This window comes from Oryx dammah, unplaced genomic scaffold, assembly GCF_014754425.2.
Source record: "Oryx dammah isolate SB20612 unplaced genomic scaffold, SCBI_Odam_1.1 HiC_scaffold_22, whole genome shotgun sequence".
NCBI classification, from domain to species: domain Eukaryota; kingdom Metazoa; phylum Chordata; class Mammalia; order Artiodactyla; family Bovidae; genus Oryx; species Oryx dammah.
In genome coordinates, this window is record NW_024070206.1 from 16,497,405 (window position 1) to 16,520,747 (window position 23,343).

Below are 23,343 nucleotides of genomic sequence, written 5' to 3' on the forward strand. Positions count from 1 at the left end.
TTCCCACCCTGGGCTCCTTCTGTTACTCCAACTGCCTTGCAGGGCACAGCTGGGGGAGGCAGAGAAGGGGGGCCACCCTCCAGCCTGGGGCCAGGCCCTCAGCCCAGTGTCCTATTTCATAAGCCCACATAACCTCAGCAGGAACAATGTGATTGCATCTCCTCTGGGGAACACAGCGTTCCTTTGCCATGGGAATGTTTATCCTACTCAAATGGGGGAATTTTGGCTTTGGGGTAGGGGCGAGACATGCAGCAAAAAAAGGTCTTGTAAAGAGAAGGTCAGTGTTTGGAAAGAGCACAGGCTGCAGAAGCTGAGATGCCCAGCTTCACTCTCTTCTCTGCCACGAGGTGCTCTGTGGGCCTCTGCTTCTCCCCCTTTAAAGGGCTCCTAGGACAGTGAAACTGCTGACTTGGTTCTTGGCACATAGTAGGCACTCAGTGATTTTTCAGTTTCCTCTCTTCCTGTGCTCCCAAGCTGAAGGGAAAGATGGCTAAAACAACCCGATGAAGTGCAAGCTGGCTGCTCTGAAACAGAGCGCCTTTCAAAAGTTTCCATAAGGCGTCGGCCACTTGTTAAAACTGGACGGGGAAATGGCTGCCTGAGCCACGTCCCGTCTGAAGGCGGCAGGCCTCAGAGCCCATTCCCAGCTCCTCTCTGAGCCAGTCCATTAAACCTGCTTCCAAGAACACATAATTATCTGCTTGGCGTGAGAACGCTCTCCTTGGCTGCCTGAACCTCCTCCTCTCCCTCAGAAATGTGGACACAAAGGGCTGTTTGCATTGGCCTCCTATTTCTCCCCAAAGCCGGACTCTCCAAGTGTTCCCTCAAGGGGGCTCCCCCGACAGACTGGGCCATCACTCCTCTGTGAAGATGCTCCCTGTTGAATACCTACTGTGTGCCCTTGGGCTTCCCAAAGAGAGCACGGAGCTGCAGAGACAGGGAGAGAGGGAGCAGACTGTCTGTGTGGGGCAAAGTGGCGGGGTGGGGGGCAGTGTGGGCAGAGGGGCCGCTGTCAGAGTGCAGGGCAGTCCCCCAACCTTCCACAGCTGGTGGAGACCGGCTCAGGCTTTCATGTCAGGACTTGGTTGAACCGGCTCCAGCCAAGGAAATGCCTGAAAAAAATACACACCTGGTTTGTGCCAGGAAATCCCAGTTGTGAGCCCTGCTGGAGCAGGGGGCAGCCCGCAAGGAAAGGCAAAGCTGGGTGTTAGATGCTAGACTGTGAAGAGTCCTCAGTCCATATATTTGGACCCAAGTTCCCTTCCCAACATAGAAAACATGGCGCCCACTCTCTTGTACTGAGTTTAAAATTCTGGTTCTTTTCTCTAAAAGACATTTTCTGGTAGCAATGCAAGAACATGCCCCTGCCCAGCGGGAAGAGGCTGCACCCTCCCTGGTGCATTCCTGCAGTTAGGAGAAGAGCCTGCAGCTGTAGGGGCTTCTTGAGTTTTTGGTGTGAATAAGTGCACAGTCGAAGAGCCCCCTCCCTGAGACCTATTGGGTTTAAAGCTGCTGGTAACCTTGTTGTGGGGGATGAACGTCAAATGGTCTTTCATCATCTTTCACCCAACTGAGTTACTGAGGTTGCAGAGTTTTGGAGAAGGAAAAGTGATTAGTAGGTTTTATTTATTGACTTGATTAATTTTTCCTAAGACTTTGCAATTGATATAATTATGGAAAAGGAGAGTTTCCATACTTTCTAAAACCTTAGGAACAAAAGGTATATCCTATGCTTATTTAACTTATATGCAGAGTACATCATGAGAAACGCTGGGCTGCAGGGAGCACGGGCTGGAGGGAGCACAAGCTGGAATCAAGATTGCTGGGAGAAATATCAATAATCTCAGATATGCAGATGACACCACCCTTATGGCAGAAAGTGAAGAGGAACTAAAGAGCCTCTTGATGGAAGTGAAAGAGGAGAGTGAAAAAGTTGGCTTAAAACTCAACATTCAGAAAACTAAGATCAAGGTATCCAGTCCCATCACTTCATGGCAGATAGATGGGGAAACAGTGGAAACAGTGTCAGACTTTATTTTTCTGGGCTCTAAAATCACTGCAGATGGTGATTGCAGCCATGAATTTAAAAGATGCTTACTCCTTGGAAGGAAAGTTATGACCAACCTAGACAGCATATTAAAAACCAGAGACATTACTTTGCCAACAAAGGTCCGTCTAGTCAAGGCTATGGTTTTTCCAGTGGTCATGTATGGATGTGAGAGTTGGACTATAAAGAAAGCTGGGTGCTGAAGAATTGATGTTTTTGAACTGTGGTGTTGGAGAAGACTCTTGAGAATCCCCTGGACTGCAAGGAGATCCAACCAGTCCATCCTAAAGGAGATCAGTCCCAGGTGTTCATTGGTGGGACTGATGTTGAAGCTGAAACTCCAAAACTTTGGCCACTTGATGCAAAGAGCTGACTCATTTGAAAAGACCCTGATGCTGGGAAAGATTGAGGGCAGGAGGAGAAGGGGACAACAGAGGATGAGATGGTTGGATGGCATCACTGACTCGATGGACATGGGTTTGGGTGGACTCAGGGAAGCCTGGCGTGCTGTGCTTCATGGGGTTGCAAAGAGTTGCACATGACTGAGTGACTGAACTGAACTGAACGGATGCTTCTCTCAAACAATGAAGGAGCTGAGTGCCTCTGACTCTCGGCAGGGGTCCCCTGGCCCTGTGAGGTGGGCTGTTCTGACTGTGAATACCTCCGATTGCTGGAAATCCTTGGACCTATGGAGCTGGCATCAAGCCCCCAGGTTTTACCCATTGTGGGTTCCAGTTTTGTCCATCCTGTGGGCACGGACACATGCCCTTCCTGTCTCACATTAGTGCACTTCAGATGTTGATTCCAAGCCTTCCTTTCTTTCGGATGGACCGCTGGAGCTTCCTTCCATTTTTTTTTACCAGTCAAGGCCCCAGACTCTCTGATGTCCTGATACAGTGACAGAGGGACCAAAGGCAGGGATGTCACTCATCCTTGCTGAGTCAGGCTGGTTCCTGGGCCAGGGGCTCCGGGGTGATCCCTGAGCCAGTGGATAGCTGCTGAAAGGAAGAAATCAGCTGTGCGGGGCTCAGTGGACATGGGAATGGGCACAGAATAGGCCCATGGGCTGGTGGATCATCCCCAGGGAGACCAGGGAGGGGATAAGGCCAGAAGAGGCCTGGTCTCTAGACAGATAAACTGGGGAAGAGGGGAAGGGGTCTGGCCAGCTGCAGGGCCAAGGTGAGAGGTGCCGCTCTCAGGGCCGATTGTGTAAGAGGTTGGCTGAGCCCTCCCTCTTGTTAGGCACGGCCCAGAGCTTTTCTTGGCAGCTCCAGCCCAGTGAGTCTGATGTGGGCTCAGAGGAGCCTGACTCACTGGGGCCAGAGGGTCAGGCCGGGTGGACGGGAGTCAGGAGACACAGCTTCTCTGGGCCCTCTGCAGACTGTCTGGGGTTAGATGGCTGTTGGCCAGCATGCTGGGGGGGCTGCATCTTTCTAGGCTCTACCGCAGGGCCAAGCCTGGAGCCTGCAACTGGGGATTTAACCAGGGCCCTCTGCTGGAGGTCCCAAGACTCTACGTGGGGCAGAGGTAAGAGACCAGACTTTTGATCTCTTCCTTAGGTATTAGCTTGTGTTTGGAAGGACATTCAGAGGGGCTCACCACACCCTTCTCAGCTGACACTTTTCAAGTGGGATGACCCTTCCATGAGCCAGGTACGGAACTTCTGCCTCACCATGCCAACAGCAGTGATTACCAGGCCAGCGTTGTTTCCTTCGAGGCCTCTGTCTATGTCAGTCTATTCTCTCCCTCTGGGCCAGGCCAGCTTCCCACTGGTGATGGACAAAGGATCTTAAAACACTAGGTCACGCCACAACTCAAAAAGATTCCAAGTTGCTGCAGGTCTGGGTGTCTCATTACCTCTGCACGTGACACTCTGGGCCTGGGAGTGACGGGGGCCCAGAGTACAGGACAGCACGCTGCTCTGGATGTCTGGGTAGGAAATAGCTGCATATTTAAGCAAGCATGGCATATAAAAAAGTACAGTGCAAAATTTTTACTTAAAAAAAAAAATTTCTAAGTCTGTAGCAACCGAAAGGCTGCTTTAGGTGTGTTTGCCTGGGAGGAGGTATTGTGTGCCCCCATCACTTGAGGCTTCTTGGGGGAAATGTTAAGCAGCACTAAAGGTGGCACCTGTCCTTACTCCCCACGGCTAAGCCTCAGGGCTGGACCTGAGCACATGCTCCTGTCCTGGGGGAGGTCTCCACCGGCCCGACGCCCCCCTCAGGCTCGATTCTATGGCATGTGTGTAATTCTCCATTATCTGCCCTGATCCTGTCCTGAGCTTGGCCGTGTCATCAGCATGGTGCCTTCCTGACCATTCGGAAGCACTCTGACCTGTGTGGTGGTTGGGATCTGTTTCATAGCACAAGAATTACACACGTCTCTCTCTCTCTCTCACACACACACACACACACACACAGCATTCACGCTATGAACCCTGCCAATTCTGCACTGCTGTAAACCTTCATGCACACAGCATTTCATACTTGACGGAGCACCTTCCTGAGGATCACTGCATTTGTTTCCTCAAACGATCCCACAGCATGGGGAGAGTGGTAGAGTGGTGTACTCCTCTCACTACAGGTCCAGAGCAGTGATGGTCTCTGCTTGAAGTCACATGGGGTGGACATGGGAGCTGGGGCTGACCCTGCCTCCTAATGCCCGGACCTGGGTTCTTCCTGCATCACTGTCAACCCTGCTGACAACCCTGGAGTGACAACCCCTGGATTCTTCTCTAAGGATGGCCCTCTGCCCCCAGGCAGAGACCAAGGGCCTGGCTGTACATGGTTTAGGTTTTTGAATGCAGTGTGTACAAACACACACTTCCTTTCAGGCTGGACCACCATGTGAGCTGGCACTCTGTGTAACCAGGGTGGCATGTAGCCTGGTCCAGCCCTGTGGCAGGGAGAGAGTTCTGTACTTGAGCTCTCCAAAGGGCTTCATTTGGCATGTCCGTAAGGCCTCTGAACTACCCCCTTTCTTTTCAACAAAACCTTGATAATTTTCTTTCCTGCACAGATGTTTGTTTTCTAAAAGCAACACTGATTAGAGTGGGGAGTCAGGCTGTCCTTGGGAGGTTGCAGAAACTAGGACAGATCCCATCAGGTGCTGTCCCTGGAGCCTCGTAACTCAGGTAAAACAGAGTCAGGTGAATATTGAAGGCCTCTGTGGACAGAGTGGAGGTGTTTAGAATGGGGTGAGGGGTGCTGATAAGAGGGGGCGAGGAGTCAGTTAATGGTTCATTCTTAAGCATCAGCTGAAGGATCAGCCGGGCTGGATTCTCCCAGGGCATCCTCCTGCCTGTCCATCCTCTGTGACTTCAGACAGTGCTTCTCAGTAATGTGCTTAGGAGTTGGCTTTCCCTCAGTCTCCCAGTCTTCACAACTAGCTTACATAAGCCATTTTCTGCACATGATGAACCCAAGCCATTGTTTTCAGCTGGTTTGGTGGGAAATAAGTAGGGAAGAGTTGTTTTCAAAGCACCTCCCCTTTCCTTTCAGCCAGATGTGAATTCTCCTTCCTTTAAACCCCGAGAGCCGAGATCCTCAACCTTGACAGCACACGGTCATCATCTTCCTCTAGGGAGCTTTAAAACTGCTGCTGCCTGGGCTCCTTCTCCAGAGATTCTGACTTGAGTGGTCTGGAGGCGCAGAGTGAGATGCTTCAAAACTCCCCAGAGGTACTGACTTGTAGCACAGATGGAGACGCACGGACCTCGTTCTCTGTCTGTCCTTGCCGTCTGGTCAAAGTGAGTGATGAGCATCAGCTCCAGTTCTAAATGCAGGAGCTCAGCCCCTCCTGCAGAAGCAGAATCTGCATTTGAGCAAGAGCCCCAGGTCTGCTCTTTCAGGTCTGAAGGGCACAAGTGAAGGGGTCTCACCTGGGCATGGGGGCAGAGGGCCTGGAAAAGATCTTCATTCATTTCAGAATCTCTGTTTAGGGGTCCAAGCATTCAGCAAACAAGCAAAACCAGATAGATATAGGAACAGCAAAACCAAATCAAAACAGAGGTTTTTAGAGTTAAACGTAATCTACGTCCACTGTCTCCAGATGAAAGGACATGTCAAACACCCCAGTCTTTTCCAGTGTGTGTGTCTTGATCTGAGAAGCTAAGTCCCTGCTTCCCAAATGCAACCTGCACAGGTCATAGCAACAGCCTACTCCCGAGGAAGCGAGTTATGGGGTGGCATGATTTCAGAAATAAACATGTACTGCCTATGGAAACAGAGGCTCATTCAGTTGTTGGAATATTGAAATCCAATGCTCACCTTGCCTTATAAATCTATATGAGAACCATAAAGAGGGGAGACACAGAAGGGCTGTTGATTTGACCAGCCCTAAACAGAACAGGTGAATTTAACTCAGATGACCGTTATATCTACTACTGCAGGCAGGAATCCCTCAGAAGAAATGGAGTAGCCATCATGGTCAACAAAAGAGTCTGAAATGCAGTCCTTGGATGCAATCTCAAAAATGACAGAATGATCTCTGTTCGTCTTCAAGGCAAACGATTCAATATCACAGTTATCCAAGTCTATGCCCCAATCAGTAATGCTGAAGAAGCTGAAGTTGAACGGTTCTATGAAGACCTACAAGACCTTTTAGAACTAACACCCAAAAAAGATGTCCTTTTCATTATAGGGGACTGGAATGCAAAAGTAGGAAGTCAAGAAACACCTGGAGTAACAGACAAATTTGGCCTTGGAATGCAGAATGAAGCAGGGCAAAGACTAATAGAGTTTTGCCAAGAAAATGCACTGGTCATAGCAAACACCCTCTTCCAACAACACAACAGAAGACTCTACACATGGATATCACCAGATGGTCAACACGAAATCAGATTGATTATATTCTATGCAGCCAAAGATGGAGAAGCTCCATACAGTCAACAAAAACAAGACCAGGAGCTGACTGTGGCTCAGATCATGAACTCCTTATTGCCAAATTCAGACTCAAATTGAAGAAAGTAGGGAAAACCGCTAGACCATTCAGGTATGACCTAAATCAAATCCCTTATGATTATACAGTGGAAGTGAGAAATAGATTTAAGGGCCTAGATCTGATAGATAGAATGCCTGATGAACTATGGAATGAGGTTCGTGACATTGTACAGGAGACAGGGATCAAGACCATCCCCATGGAAAAGAAATGCAACAAAGCAAAATGGCTGTCTGGGGAGGCCTTACAAATAGCTGTGAAAAGAAGAGAGGTGAAAACCAAAGGAGAAAAGGAAAGATATAAGCATCTGAATGCAGAGTTCCAAAGAAGAGCAAGAAGAGATAAGAAAGCCTTCTTCAGCGATCAATGCAAAGAAATAGAGGAAAACAACAGAATGGTAAAGACTAGAAATCTCTTCAAGAAAAGTAGAGATACCAATGGAACATTTCATGCAAAGATGGGCTCAACAAAGGACAGAAATGGTATGGACCTAACAGAAGCAGAAGATATTAAGAAGAGGTGGCAAGAATACACAGAAGAACTGTACAAAAAAGATCTTCATGACCCAGATAATCATGATGATGTGATCACTAATCTAGAGCCAGACATCTTGGAATGTGAAGTCAAGTGGGCCTTAGAAAGCATCACTATGAACAAAGCTAGTGGAGGTGATGGAATTTCAGTTGAGCTGTTTCAAATCCTGAAAGATGATGCTGTGAAAGTGCTGCACTCAATATGCCAGTAAATTTGGAAAACTCAGCAGTGGCCACAGGACTGGAAAAGGTCAGTTTTCATTCCAATTCCAAAGAAAGGCAATGCCAAAGATTGCTCAAACTACCGCACAATTGCACTCATCTCACATGCTAGTAAAGTAATGCTCAAAATTCTCCAAGCCAGGCTTCAGCAATACGTGAACCGTGAACTCCCTGATGTTCAAGCTGGTTTTAGAAAAGGCAGCGGTACCAGAAATCAAGTTGCCAACATCTGCTGGATCATGGAAAGAGCAAGAGAGTTCCAGAAAAACATCTATTTCTGCTTTCTTGACTATGCCAAAGCCTTTGATTGTGTGGATCACAATAAACTGTGGAAAATTCTGAAAGAGATGGGAATACCAGACCCCCTGACCTGGCTCTTGGGAAATCTGTATGCAGGTCAGGAAGCAACAGTTAAAACTGGACATGGAACAATAGACTGGTTCCAAATAGGAAATGGAGTACGTCAAGGCTGTATATTGTCACCCTGCTTATTTAACTTATATGCAGAGTACATCATGAGAAACGTTGGACTGGAAGAAACACAAGCTGGAATCAAGATTGCTGGGAGAAATATCAATCACCTCAGATATGCAGATGATACCACCCTTATGGCAGAAAGGGAAGAGGAACTCAAAAGCCTCTTGATGAAAGTGAAAGAGGAGAGTGAAAAAGTTGGCTTAAAGCTCAACATTCAGAAAATGAAGATCATGGCATCTGGTCCCATCACTTCATGAGAAATAGATGGGGAAACAGTGGAAACAGTGGCTGACTTTATTTTTCTGGGCTCCAAAATCACTGCAGATGGTGACTGCAGCCATGAAATTAAAAGACGCTTACTCCTTGGAAGAAAAGTTATGACCAACCTAGATAGCATATTCAAAAGCAGAGACATTACGTTGCTGACTAAGGTCCTTCTAGTCAAGGTTATGGTTTTTCCTGTGGTCATGTATGGATGTGAGAGTTGGACTGTGAAGAAGGCTGAGCACTGAAGAACTGATGCTTTTGAACTGTGGTGTTGGAGAAGACTCTTGAGAGTCCCTTGGACTGCAAGGAGATCCAACCAGTCCATTCTGAATGAGATCAGCCCTGGGATTTCTTTGGAAGGACTGATGCTAAAGCTGAAGCTCCAGTACTTTGGCTACCTCATGCGAAGAGTTGACTCATTGGAAAAGACTGTGATGCTGGGAGGGATTGGGGGCAGGAGGAGAAGGGGAGGACAGAGGATGAGATGGCTGGATGGCATCACTGACTCGATGGACGTGAGTCTGAGTGAACTCCGGGAGATGCTGATGAACAGGGAGGCCTGGCGTGCTGCGATTCATGGGGTCGCAAAGAGTTGGACACGACTGAGCGAATGAACTGAACTGAACTGAACTGAAAGAGAACAAAAGCGTGGCCCCACATCGGGGTTAGTGGAAGTTAGGGGGCTTTGGTGGTGGTGTCCTCATGCAGCCTTGCCAGAAGCTTCAGTGGGGGCTGAAGGCAGCAGGAGGCACCAGGGAAGACCCCTGGGGGATCAAGTGATTAGTGGGACTCTCAGAGAGGAGAGGACAGAGAGACTCCCACCTGATGTGGAAAGGGACCTTTCATGGAGAGAGTGAGAAGAGAAATACTGTTGGGATGGGCAGAGGGGAAGGCAAAACTGACGGACTGGAGAATTTCAGACACAAGGAAGAAGATGACGAGGGAAAAAAAGTGTGACTGAGCCGAGGACAGATGAGAAAGTGAAGTCACAGTGCAAGAGACGCTGACACACTGGTTGTAAAGGAAAGGCTGAGGAGGCAGGCAGACATGGGGCGAGGCCGACAGACGCCCCGGAGCCAGTTGTCTCTGCTCTGAAGGGGCACCGACCCTCACACTGTCACACCCCTGGCCTGGCTTCCTTCCTCCTCCCACTTCCACAAATCGAGTGAAGGATGGAGGAGAGGAATTGAGCACTTCTCTTCACTGGCCTATGCGTGGCTCCTGGCATATCATCTGAACTCAGAAATGGGGTCTGGGCCAGCTATCTAAGAAGGAAAACCAGAGCTTAACAATTCCAGCTTCATTCTGCCCTTGCTCCCCTCTTATGACTAATAAGACTGACAAAACGAGCTTTCTTCAGATGCCCAAAGAAGTCACTTGGGGTTGCCTAAGCTGAGTGACAAGGAATGTGTGCATTTGGAAGTGGCTGAACACATTTGCCAAGATGCTTGTCCTCTGACCCCATGAGGCTTGACTGAGGTAATGGGAGAGCTAAGTTGGCTATATTTAAACAGCCAAAAAATCTGAAGGGATGGAATTTGTCTGGACATCACTGGAAATTAAACTGAGCTTGTTGTGAAATCTCCAAAGATGTGTTTTCTCTTGAGTATCTGAGAGGAGGGATGAGGGTTATGAACAAGTTCCACTGGGACGGAACAAAAAGTGCACGGAATCTGGAGCTCAGCCAGACTCCAGCTCTGCCACTCACCGTGGTGCCACGTCGGACCCAGTCCGCCCTCCCTGTGAAGCAGGATGTTGGTGACTGCCTTGCAAGGCCACGTGCAGAGGGCCTAGTGCACTGCCCAGCACTTGGTAGGTGTCAACCACTGTCTGTTCCTACCTCCCTTCACCCGCACGTTCTGGGGTTGTCCACAAATTCTAAAGACTCCAACCACCAGGGATTTTAAGAGAGTGGATTGGATAGTGTAAATATTTAGAAATGTTAATCTTTCGAAGTTTCTCTGTAGCAAATTTTATATTGAATACTGCTCTTTCATTTGAAAGTGTTTGTTGAGCACCTTCTGTGGGCCAGTCACTGGAGACTCAACAGTGAGTGAGAAAGAGCCCTTGTTGACTTAATGGAAGCCAGAAGATAACCTGTAAAGGCCCGGGGATGGGACTGTCTGGTTGCCACGAGGGTAGGGTAGGTTATGGAGGTGGTCTCAGTGATGAGGGGCATCACTAGAATGTTTCGGAGAAAAAACTGGGAAGGCTAAAAGTCCTTCAATATTCAGGACAAGCCTATATGACAAGGGGTTGTCCCAGTCAAATGCTCAGTGAGAAACCATCGTAGACCAAGGGTGAAAAAAGTCATGGAAGCCAGAAACTTGTCTGTTAGTAGAAATTTTTAATATCATCGTTTCCCCAACATCAACTTTTAAGAGACCTTTGAATTGGGTGTTAAGGGATCTCATAGCCTGTTTTCTTTGCTTTTTCAGGAAAAAGCAAGAAAGTTCCGGAAAAACATCTATTTCTGCTTTATTGACTATGCCAAAGCCTTTGACTGTGTGGATCACAATAAACTGTGGAAAATTCTGAAAGAGATGGGAATACCAGACCACCTGACCTGCCTCTTGAGAAACCTGTATGCAGGTCAGGAAGCAACAGTTAGAACTGGACATGGAACAACAGACTGGTTCCAAATAGGAAAAGGAGTACGTCAAGGCTGTATATTGTCACCCTGCTTATTTGACTTCTATGCAGAGTACATCATGAGAAACACTGGACTGGAAGAAATGCAAGCCGGAATCAAGATTGCTGGGAGAAATATCAGTCACCTCAGATATGCAGATGACACCACCCTTATGGCAGAAAGGGAAGAGGAACTCAAAAGCCTCTTGATGAAAGTGAGAGGAGAGTGAAAAAGTTGGCTTAAAGCTCAACATTCAGAAAACGAAGATCATGGCATCTGGTCCCATCACTCCATGGGAAATAGATGGAGAAACAGTGGAAACAGTGTCAGACTTTATTTTGGGGGGCTCCAAAATCACTGCAGATGGTGAGTGCAGCCATGAAATTAAAAGATGCTTACTCCTTGGAAGAAAAGTTATGACCAACCTAGATAGCATATTCAAAAGCAGAGACATTACTTTGCCGACTAAGGTCCGTCTAGTCAAGGCTATGGTTTTTCCAGTAGTCATGTATGGATGTGAAAGTTGGACTGTGAAGAAGGCTGAGCACTGAAGAACTGATGCTTTTGAACTGTGGTGTTGGAGAAGATTCTTGAGAGTCCCTTGGACTGCAAGGAGATCCAACCAGTCCATTCTGAATGAGATCAGCCCTGGGATTTCTTTGGAAGGACTGATGCTAAAGCTGAAACTCCAGGACTTTGGCCACCTCATGTGAAGAGTTGACTCATTGGAAAAGACTGTGATGCTGGGAGGGATTGGGGGCAGGAGGAGAAGGGGACGACAGAGGATGAGATGGCTAGATGGCATCACTGACTCGATGGACATAAGTCTGAGTGAACTCCAGGCGCTGGTGATGGACAGGGAGGCCTGGCATGCTGCGATTCATGGGATCGCAAAGAGTCAGACACGACTGAGCGACTGAACTGAACTGAACTGAGGCACTTCTCTTTTCTCCTAGGGCTTTTCTCTACATGATGATTGTGTTCATTTTTTTGATAACGTTCCTAATTCCTTCATGCACAAAGCTCATGCAACCAACTGTGAATTAAGAAGTGGGATTTACTCAGGATTCTAGGCTTCCACAGACCCCCTTGATCAGTGGTTTGCCTCTACAAGGGGTCTAGCTTTGATTAGCGGTGCACATGAGGATCACTGATTAGGGAGAAGACAAATGGCTCACTGGGGATCTGAACCCACCACTGTCTTTGGCAGCGTTACATCTACACTCTCACTAGGCTGAGAGTTAGGAAAATGCCTCTAAAAACTGATGACCCATCTATAACATCTTCAAGGGATTCTGAAGTTTTAAGATATGCACATGTTTGTGAATACACATTAAAAATGAGTTGACAATATAGCCCACCCAATAATCATATTCTTTTAATTTATGCCCCACTTTATCATGTTCACAAAATCATATATACTCATTGTGAAAACTTCAACTATTGATGAGTACAAGAAGAGAGCAAATACTTATTCCACTGTGCAGATGCAAAAAAGGTCATCATAAACATTGGGGGACTATCCTTCCAAACAACTCTTATATTCACAAGTAGCCAGAGAAATGGACAGACAAGAATAATTTTCTAGAAATAGGATCATGCCTTACAAGCTATTTTTTAAAGTTAAAAGTATTACATTTAATTTTTTGTGACATCAACAAGAGAAAAATGGATTAAAGAAATTGCTAAACTTCAGATAAATGTTTATTTATCACAGGAAATATTTTTGCTTTTTATAATCTTTAAGGCTAAAAAAACAGAAAAAGTATTTGGAAAAAATTCATGAATTCAGTATTGTTAACAAAATTCCAGATTTCATACTTAGGTAATATTGATTACGTCTTCACTAAGAAAAATGAGGAAATTGGTTTTCTTATACTTTTATCAGCGTTTACTGATTTTAATACATTATTCTTTTTGCCTTGTTAAGGTTTATACCATTTCATTTTATTCTTTAATTGTAATTCAAACTCATCATCTGTCTTTATTTATCTATCCAGAGAACAAAGAGCTAATAGATTAGGCTCTTATCAAATGTGGCAGCTCAGCCTCCTGCTCTTCACTTACTTGTATCTCGGAGCTTATCTGCATAAACAGTGGGACATGGTGGAAATGATGGTCTATGACCTCTGAGGCTGTGTTATAAAAGACAGCCTCGCACTTCTGTCTCACTTGCTCTAGGGGAAACTTTCACGTCATGAGGACACTCAAGCAACTTTAGGAATTTCTCATCGAGAGGAACTGAGATCTCTTGCCAACAACCAGCATCAGCTCACCAGCTAAGTCACCTTGAGAGTGGGTCCTCCAGCTCCGGCCAAGCCTTCAGATGAGCCTTGCTGTCATCCTGACTGCTGTCTTATTAGAGACCTTAAGTCAGAGTGACACAATTGTGCTGCTCCTGGATTCCTGGATAAGACATTCTGAGAATAATAAATGTTTATTGTTGTTTTAAGCTGCTAAATTTTGGGGAATTTGTTCCACATCAGTAGATAATGAATACACCAGCCACTTATACCTCTTCAAGGATCTGATTAGCCAGTCTATTAGCAGGAATATAGAAAGGCATATTTTTTAATAGAGGAAAAGTTTCTTGGGGCGAAGGAAGGAACCAATATCTATTGAATACCTACAATGTGGTAGGTATTGTTACCCTATGTTATCTTATTTAACCCTACAGCAACCCTGTAGAATTGTGCAGAGGGTACTTGCTTGCCAGCTTGGAGGTAGTCTGCTACAAAAATGTAATGACAGGACCTATAAAAAAAAACATCCGTTTGCCTCACACTTTTGCAGGAAATTTGTTTCCTATCAGTTGAACCTCATGGGGCAGAAATTTATTCTGGGAAAAAATATTGACTGGAAATCAGCTGTGAAATACAATCAACCCACTAATTGAGTAATGTATATATCCAGCCCTGTGGCTCATTCTGTAGGGACATACCTGAGAAGTACTAACCAGTATTTCCTTCAAGGAGGCAGAGACACTTAAGTCCAGGAGTAGAATCAGAAAGGGAAGTGAGAAAGTACTGACACAGTTAAAGTGCTCCATCATCTGATTATTTGGCTTTCCTTAATAAGAGCCTCTCATTTGTCAGGTTGTACCTATGAAGAACTGAAATATATGATTTCTGTTCTCTGGGAACTAAGGGATGGTTAGACATGCAAAAATGATGTAGGTTGCATTATTTGGAAGACTCCCATGGTGGGGTGGAAACTGTAGCTTGGCTTGCCCAGTCTTCTTTCTAGGGTACCTTACTTTACCCAATAGCCTGAAAAGTTAAAATAAAAAATTTCAGCTTCCCTTGCAGCTAGGGTTTAGAAGAAAACCAGTTTTTTTTTTTTTTTTCCCAATTAGAGGTATTTAGGAAAAATTTAGAAGGTAGGAGTGTAGCAGTCTTTAACTGTTTTCTGATGAAAGTCAGGTCATGAACATATGATGTTTTCTGCCACACAGGGGGTTCAGCTGCCAGCTTTGGGGGTTTGAGAAGCAGTAGGTGTAGTGACTGTGATTCGGGCATCCTGATATTTGGAATACAGTGGTGGGTTCTTGAATTCAAGTTTCATTGGTTGTCTCAGAGGTGAATCACTTTTGTAGGGTCCAGGAGTAATTTCTGGCCCAACCTAGAGAGCTCCCTCCTACAACTCTGCCTCAAATTTTGTACGCCCTAAATAAATACATATGTTAAATCCCTTTTTGCTTACAATGACTGTAGGGTTTTCTGTTTCATATAGTGAACCTTGACTGATAAATGCTGTAAGAAAAAACTCAGTGTTCAGAGTTCGAGCAGGGGATAGAAGGGAAAGGGAAATAAGAAAGGAATTTTTGGAAGATGTAACTTTTTTTTAGCATAAAGAAATAAGGATTTCAGATAGGCCAGAGGAGAGAAGAGGGCACCCAGGTGGAAATGAGTAAAAGAGCCCATTTCTCCTTCTCCCAAGCTCGTACCTATCACTTGCCACCCTTCAGCAGGGTGGGTTATGTTTTTCAGTAAGGCCTAGGTTTGAATAGGAGAAAGAAATGGCAACCCACTCCAGTATTCTTGCCTGGAGAAGCCTGTGGATGGAGGAGCCTGGAGGGCTGCTGTCCATGGGGTTGCACAGACTCGTACATGACTGAAGGGACTTAGCAGCTACAGCAGCAGGTTTGAATGAACAGTTTCTTGGAGTTTCTGTTCGCTGTCACTGAAAAGTGTGTTGTTTCAATATGGGATTTAATTCCCAGAACATAGACTCTCATGGAGCCCCCTCATGGATCCTGTAAAGACAAATACATCTGGAGAAGGTAATGCTTTTCCTTTCCTGCTGCCTTCCTTCATCACCCCCCTGGAAACTGCAGGCTGCTGTCCGGGCTCAGCTCCCGATCACCAGCTTCCCCCGGGGAGGATAAAACGGAGGGACCAGGTGTTCTCTGACATGGCAAATCAGAAGAAAAATCACTGTACTGGGAGCGAGGAGACCTGGGATCTAAATTTAGCTCTGCTGCCTACTGGCTGTTTAACCTTGGGTGGGTTTAATTAATAACCAAATCTTTACTATCTTGTGAATCTGCCCACTTTGCTCCATTTAAAAGGCTGCAACCTTATCATTTCTCCTTTACACCTCCTGATATCTGTGCATGCTCCACGATCCATTCTCCTAGATGCATCCAGCATAATCTTGTAAGAATGCAAATAGGGTCATATCCTCTTCTGACTCTTCAATGCTTCCCAGTGTCCCCAGGTTGCCAAAACTCCTGGGCAGGACCTTCAGTCTGGTTTGGTCTCAGTGACCCTCTTTACCCTTCTCTCCAGAAAAGGCTATATTTTAAGGTGAACTTAAAGTTCAGTCAGTGGTTTCTAAATGGGGGTATTCATACTGAGGGGTACATAAGACAGTCCATTGGGATGTGGCTAGAAAATACTAGAACTTCTACGTGTTTTTTTTTTAGGATTTACACAAAATGGACAGTTAATTAATGACACCTGCACAGAGACTTCAGTTTATAAAGAAAGATTGAATCAGATAAGCCCACATAAATTTCAAGAAAGGGATGGGACTATTGTTTCCTCAGTTCTGATTATAAACTCATTATCAGCCACATTAGGAAGTAAAGGCAATGGCAACCTAATTAGCCAAGATGAGAATTAGGCCAAAAAAGGGTCAAAATAATGAAGTTGACTTTATAAAGGATTTACATTCACCGTCATTAAAAATGACCCTCACCTAAGTATGTATGGTGCCTTGACATATTGGCTGCTGTACGTGAATGAATATAAATTATAATTAAATAACCATATTGGGGTGCCTGCTCAAAAATATTTTCTGGTATAATTGGGTAGTAAAGAAATTCAGAGACCACTGAGTTACACATAGACTTAGGTCTAGATGCTCTAAGAATCTGCCCTAGATCCAATAAATGAACCCTGGCTTAATGAAATAATGTGAACTTCTTGGTTATTGGTGATTTTTATTGCATTTATAAAGTGGAGTTGTTACTGTGCAGTATATTCTCAGTGTATGCTAAAAGAGTAGACTTGAAAATTTGCAATATTTTATTTGCAAAATCATTTGATCTGGATATTGTCTGACACTCAAATTAAAAAAAAAAGGTAGATATTATGTACCATTCAGAATTATGTCCCTAATAGGATGGGTTACGGTACCCTGCCCCCTGTGATGGTGAATTGCTTCCTGACATTAGGACCAATTGGATCTCACACCTGTCCATCATTTAGAACACAGCAAGCAATGCCCCTTTTGAACCACAGCCATTGTTGAAGTATTCGTTTACCCCAATCAGAATACAGTCAATAAGCTGCAGGGACTGACAGAGCGGCACTGTACAGGCCGCACAGGAAAACTGCAAGAGTGAATTTAGGTGGCATGTGACCAGCAATGAATAATCAGCTTATTCCCACTGCAGCAATGTCTATGACCAGGAGAAAAATCTGACTAGTGGAAAATTTGAATCAGACCAAAGTGGGTCATTTAATTCTGTATGAATATCTTTGAGAGTGAATATGCTCTGATTCTCTAAGCAAGATGTCTCTCCACAATACCTGGTTTTGTTAAAACCATGTCTGCTGACACCTGGACTCTGAAATTACAGTTGGCTCTCCATACCATGGCATCTGCATCCACAGATACAGAGAGCAGACTGTACTGTGCCATTTTACATAAAGGACTTGAGCATCTGCAGATTTTGGTATCCACTGGGGTCCAAAAACCAATCCCCTGCTAGTATGGAGGGACCACTGTATGTCGTTAGTGATTTACTCTTCTGAGCTAAACATAGACCTCTTCGGGTACCTTCTGTTGAAAAACAGGCAGCTCTATAAAGAGCACAGTGAGTCAAACATCCGTCAGTGTGACTTGGCCTAGTAAATGGTTTCCCCTCTGGGGAGAGCTCTCAGACAGTATTAGGGCTCTGAGGATCCTGGGAGGGGATCTAGGAGGAGGTGGTGAGCTGCTAGGGAGGGAGGGGAGTAAAGGCAGAGAAGCAGAGTGCCAAACGCCAGCTTTAAAGGTTTTGTTTGTAACCAACAAAGAACCTGATCTTAACCCTTTAGTGTTCTTGCCTGGAGAATTCCATGGATAGGTGAGGCAGGTGGGCTATAGTCCATGGGATCACCAAAACTTGGACATGACTGAGCAACTAACACTTCTACTTTTCACTTTTTCAGGTCAAAAATTGACTATTTCCAACACTGAGTTTATCATAATCCTCCGGACTTGGGTAGGAATCACATCTTTCAGAATTAATTCAGTGTGATAGAACGTTCAAGGAGGCCCAGTAAATTCTAACTTCCAGTTTTCAGTGCACTTGCCATTGGCTTGTTTGTTGATGGGCAATCCAGGCACATTCAGACTCTAGGCAATCACCCCATTTTCTTATCAGTTATGGACAAATGAGAGACAGGAAGGGGAATTTCTAGGGAGAATGGATAAATGGTCTTCAACACAAAATTGTTGTGTGATTAGGGGTTATCTGTCGAACCTCTTGCAGGATCCCATTTCTCATTGTTATTGTGGATGATTGAGCATGATATTGTGGCCATTCTGATGGCATCTTTCAGAAGATTTCATTTCTGATGTTCACTTGCCTGCTTGTTCAGCAAGCTGACATATCTGTTCAATACTGCACCCCCTCCCCGCAACACACACAACTGATGGATTTTAGTAGATGTAGCAGATTAGTAGTGAAAAAAATCAAAGTAGTTTGACAAAAATGTCCTCTTTTGATAGAATTTATTAGTCATTTGCTAACTAAATCGATCAGCTATTTTTATCTTGATTTTTTTTTGTTTTTTTTGTTTTTAGACATAACAAGTTCAGCTAACTAAAAAGACCAGGTGTCTAATCGACTTGGCTGGTTGTGCTGACAGTTATTTGATATGACATCAATTGACTCAACTGACGGGAATTTGAATGAGTTCAGTCAAAATGTTTGAATCCATCAGCGGGGAGTGTCAACCGATTTTTGCTCTGGAGAAAGCACTCAGAGTCTGCCTTTTACAAGGAGGAAGTACAGGCTGTTTGGCCTCAAGAAACAAAAAATCAAGAGGAGAACTCTTTGAAAGACCCTGAGTGATTTTCTTTCTTTCTTTTTTTTTTTTTTAATGTTTTCTGATCTCTGTAAGGACCTGAGTTTCTCCAGGGAACAGAAATCTATGTGCCCCATTAGAGTTCCATGTTTTAAGTCTCTGGGGAGGCTGGTGGCAGCAGAAATGAATCTGAGGGTAGATGTATTCTATGTTACAGCAGAGACCTCACACTAACTCTGTCCTTAGGGTGTCCAGAGCCAGACCATGGAGAAGCCATGTCTACTGCTAAAATGAGTGTTCAGTTTCCATGATCTGCACTCCTCAGCCTGCCTCAAACTTCTTTTCCTACCCTCCTACTTCCTTCATCAGAGTGTCTAATGCCCTCATACTGTCCCTCTCTAGGGCGCATAATAGCCTCTAGTACCCCTCAGGAAAGAAAGTGAAGTCGCTCAGTCGTGTTTGACTCTTTGTGACCCCATGGACAGTAACCTGCACCAGGCTCCTCCGTCTGTGGGATTTTCTAGGCAAGAGTACTGGAGTGGGTTGCCATTTCCTTCTCCAGGGAATCTTCCCAACCCAAGGATCGAACCCAGGTCTCCTGCATTGTAGACAGACGCTTTGTCGTCTGAGCCACCAGGGAAGTCCATACCCTTCAGGAAGAAGTGGCAAATCATTCTGCTCACTAACCCTCCCCGAGACAGATTACACTCCCTTCAGAGACTGGCACTTCAGTAGGTACTGTGAGCCAGGATTGTGCCAAGCACTTCACACATGCTGCCTTGTTTCACGGTCCCAGCAACCCCTGACCGTCACAGGCCTCATCCGCAGCTTTGCAGAGTTTATGAATTAAACGTCCTTGGCTGAAGTTTGGAGCTGAAGTTCTGGCAATTTTCTGGATGTGTTTGGCTTGCTCTAGGCAGTGAACTGACACTCCTGGAACAGGCCCCCAGATCCCAGAATGATGGAGACCCTTGGGCATCTTGTACGGCCATGCACACCCTCACCTAGAGAGAGTTGCTCAGTGGCCAGTGATAAAGCTCTGACCGTTCAGATCCTTCAGACAGCCCTGCCAAAGTAGCAGCTTCTTTGATATGACCAATGGAAATGTCCCCAACCTTGTCCGAGGAAGCACATGTCACGCGCTTTAGTTCAGCAGGAAAGACTCAAGAGCTTGAGGGTCACCAAGGCTGTGTCTCATCGAATTGAGACAGCCTGGACCCTTTGCTGCAGTGCTGCAATTTTTGCACCTGGACAAATGTCTCCTTGAGCAACAAAATGCAAAGAAACTATATGGGACTAAAAATAACTGCATGCTTGTGCAGTTGGGGCAAATTCTGGACCAAAAGATACAAAAAGACCAAAAAAACAAACCCTCCACTTCCGAAGAGCTGGGAGCAAAAACTGGGTGTCAGGAACAAAACCAGGTGCTAAGCACACCCCCTGCACCATATACCACAAAGGGGTGGACAAACCACTGAAGCTACCCTTGTAGCCCGACACGTGGACACACCCTTACCCTCACCCCATATAAAGAAGAAGTTTGCTCACTCCCTCGGGGAGCCCACAAACAAGGGAACCTGATACTTGCTCTTGCTCACTGTTGCTGCAGCAGGGGCCCAAATGAAGCCGTGCCTGGATTTCTTGTGTGACCTCTAGTCAATTTCTATTGATTGAGGAAGGCCAAAAACCCTGGCTGATATCAATATTACAGATTTGATGTTCGTTCCCCAAGCAGTGTGTACTAATGGGTCAGTCTGATCGATGCATTTGAGGGAAAACATCATGCAGACTTTTCCTCCAATGGCATTCACTCAGCAAACATCTGCTCAGTGGCACAGATGTCAGCTGGGCTGGGGGCATCCTCTGGATCACTAGCCCATTGCACTAAATACAGAAGAAAACTCTGCTGGAATTAGCCAATGAGATCAAAGCACTTGTACCCAGACTCAGAAAACATTACTAAAGTGATCTGAGTGCTGAATTGGTCCAACCTTGCCCCTTTCTGTGTGGCCACTGAGCAGTTCCATTACAAAACACGTACCCTGTCCTCTCTGGAGATTCAAGGTCAGGGTCAGTTGCCTGGCAAGGGGTTGGGGAAAGTCCCATAAAGGAGGCGATGGCTCTGGTCAGTTTCTCTCGCCTGTCTTCTCTATTTTAGGTGACTCCGGTGCTTCTATACAATGGACTTTGATGACTCCGTGTTTTTTCCCCACAACACCCGCATGTGGCAGGTTAGGCTGACAGAGACTAAGGGTCTGTCCATTGTCACACAGCCAGTGGGTGCCTGGTTCCGTAAGATGGTGTGTGTTGGGGTGTGCTCTCTCTTTTGCCTGTTCCATAAGATGACGTAGCAAGGTGCTGATACCCCTGGGCAGGACCTGCCAAATTCGTTGGAATAAAGGACAGCATAGTGATGAGGTGAAGGATGAGGCTCTGGAGCCAGATGACTGAGTCTGAGTCTCAGTGTTCAGCCTCACTTCCCAGCACCATGACTTTGGCCATGAGTTCTCTCATGTGTAAAATGAGGATTGTGGTTAATATTGGCCCGGAGTCAGCTTCATGGGCACACGACCAATGCGAGGGTATGTGCTTTTGAGCTTAAGAGGGCCTGGGCTTGAGGTTTGATGCTCTATAATTGCCATCTTGAAACTCTTCATAACTCACATACCTTAAGTTATTAAAAATCTTGAATTTGTGCTTTGTGAGTGAAGTCAGATAGGAGAGTGGGTCACGAGGTGGGGAGGCTTGGATCCTCAGCTCACACTCGGTGCTACCTCCCGCTGCCTCCCTTGGTCTCTCCTCACTCTTCCCCTGGTCTCTCCTCACTGCTCCCCTGTCTCTGGGTACCCATGGCTCTGCCCAGCTTCTCCCTCTTTGCCCCGCATCTGGGGACGGCTGCTGCCTTCTCTGCACAGGTGTGTCTAGGTGCCCAGGTACAGAGGTGGGAGGTCAGAGCTGGGTGGTGCCCCCGAGGCATCTTGCCATTCCTGGTACCAACTGAATCCTGGCCCAGGGGTGGCCGTTTCCTTGAGGGGTCACTGTTCACAAAAGGCTGGGGTCAAGAGCTTGGTTCAACTCTGGGGCAGGTATGTGCATTTGAAGGTTGGGGGTTGGGAATCTGGTAGCCAGTGGGCCTTTATCTGTATGCTGAGTGTCAGGGTGGGACCCTTGGTGTCTGGGAGAGTCTGCATTCACCTGGCTGGTGCAACATTCTAGTATCAGATAAAAACACCATGACAGGCCAAGAAGGTGAGAGAGCGAGAAAACCACTCCAAGGAAGAGTGGAAAAACTTTTATATTTGAGTAACTTTCCTCTTAGATTTCTCCCGCTTTTTGGACAGGGGCCCCATAGTTTCATTTTGCACGAAGCCCCACAGACTCTGTATCTGACCCTGCATCGCCCTGGGGCTGTGGGGAGGGTTTTGGATGAGCAAGCACCTGAAAGTGCTGGGCCAGTGGGGGCCAGTGGGGGCCAGTGGGGGCGTGCTCAGTGTGATCTTGTCCATTTCCAGCTGGAGCTGCTGACCAACTGTCAGATTCTGCTCCTTTGGAGCAGCAGGGCTGCAGTCAAGTTCCCCAGAGGTGCCCCTCCACCCATCGAGCTCACAACAAAATAGAGCTCTTTCCTAACTCCAGACATGCTTCTTTAAATTGGGCCAGGTATTGACAGGTAACTAGCTATGTTTGCAACAGACAGGGCAGGTCAGGGCCAGGGCTGTGGCAGGCATCTCACTGAATCCAACTGGAGAGAGAGCAAGGGGATTGTCATATGGTCACATCCACTGCGATTCAGCTCATTTCCATCATGATAATGAATTTAAGAACGAGCTTTTGAAATGAACTCTCGATCAGAAGGGAGGCGGTAATTGCACTGGTTATTAGCGATTACTCCTGGATGGGGGTTAGGGGTGTGAGCAATAGAATTAAATGAATTTCCTTTGAAAGTTCTGCTGCACAAAGTAAGAGATATAAATGCTACATTATGTGTTTAAAATACCTCCAGGGTTTGGTTTATAGACTTGTTTATATTTATATATTTATTTGAATGTTTATGGCTCTCTCTGTGTCATTTTCACATTGGTATCTCCATACTCATTATGGTTTTATGACTGCTTTTTGGAAATCAGTGGCTGAATACACCAGCACATGATTTGATGAGAGAAGGAGATCCAGAAAACAAAAACAAGTTTAATATTGTAGTTGAGAGGAAGAGCCTTCCCTTGGGGTCAGAAAGTTAAAAATGAAGCTCGGGGTCCATGCACGTTAGTTGGAATCTTGGAAAGTCACTGCTTAGTAGGCAGTTGTACCATGCTTGTCGCTTCAGTTGTGTCCAACTCTTTGCAGCCCTATGGACTGTTGCAACCCTATGGAGCCCACCAGGCTCCACTGTTCATGAGATTTATCAGGCAAGAATACTGGATTGGGTTGCCATGCCCTTCTCCAAGGGGCCTTCCTGATTCAGGGATCAAACCCAAGTCTTCTGCCTTACAGGTGGGTTCTTTACTACTGAGCCACTGAGGAAGCCCAGTAGACAGCCTAGTGATAGTCAAATTCCAGCCCTCCAAAAGTTGGGGAGACAGAGTCCTTGAGAGGTTGAGGGACTGATCAGGGCTCTTGAAGCTCATTGTCCAGAAATCAGGATGAGGGCCCAGCTCTCCAGATGTCCAGAACTCCTCCAGACCTACCCTCCTTCCCTTCCTGTAC

General features: G+C 46.1%; 1 protein-coding gene and 1 long non-coding RNA gene across 6 annotated transcripts in view; one reads left to right on the forward strand and one right to left on the reverse strand.

Annotated features, from left to right (window-relative positions):
- SLC14A2 (solute carrier family 14 member 2) overlaps window positions 1-23,343 on the reverse strand; it is a 506,126-nt gene that overhangs the window by 71,342 nt on the left and 411,441 nt on the right. The window lies entirely within an intron of this gene.
- LOC120881031 lies at window positions 3,308-13,577 on the forward strand. Its single transcript, XR_005725188.1, has 2 exons — window positions 3,308-3,574; window positions 13,298-13,577. It is a non-coding gene; the product is annotated as an uncharacterized LOC120881031 (long non-coding RNA).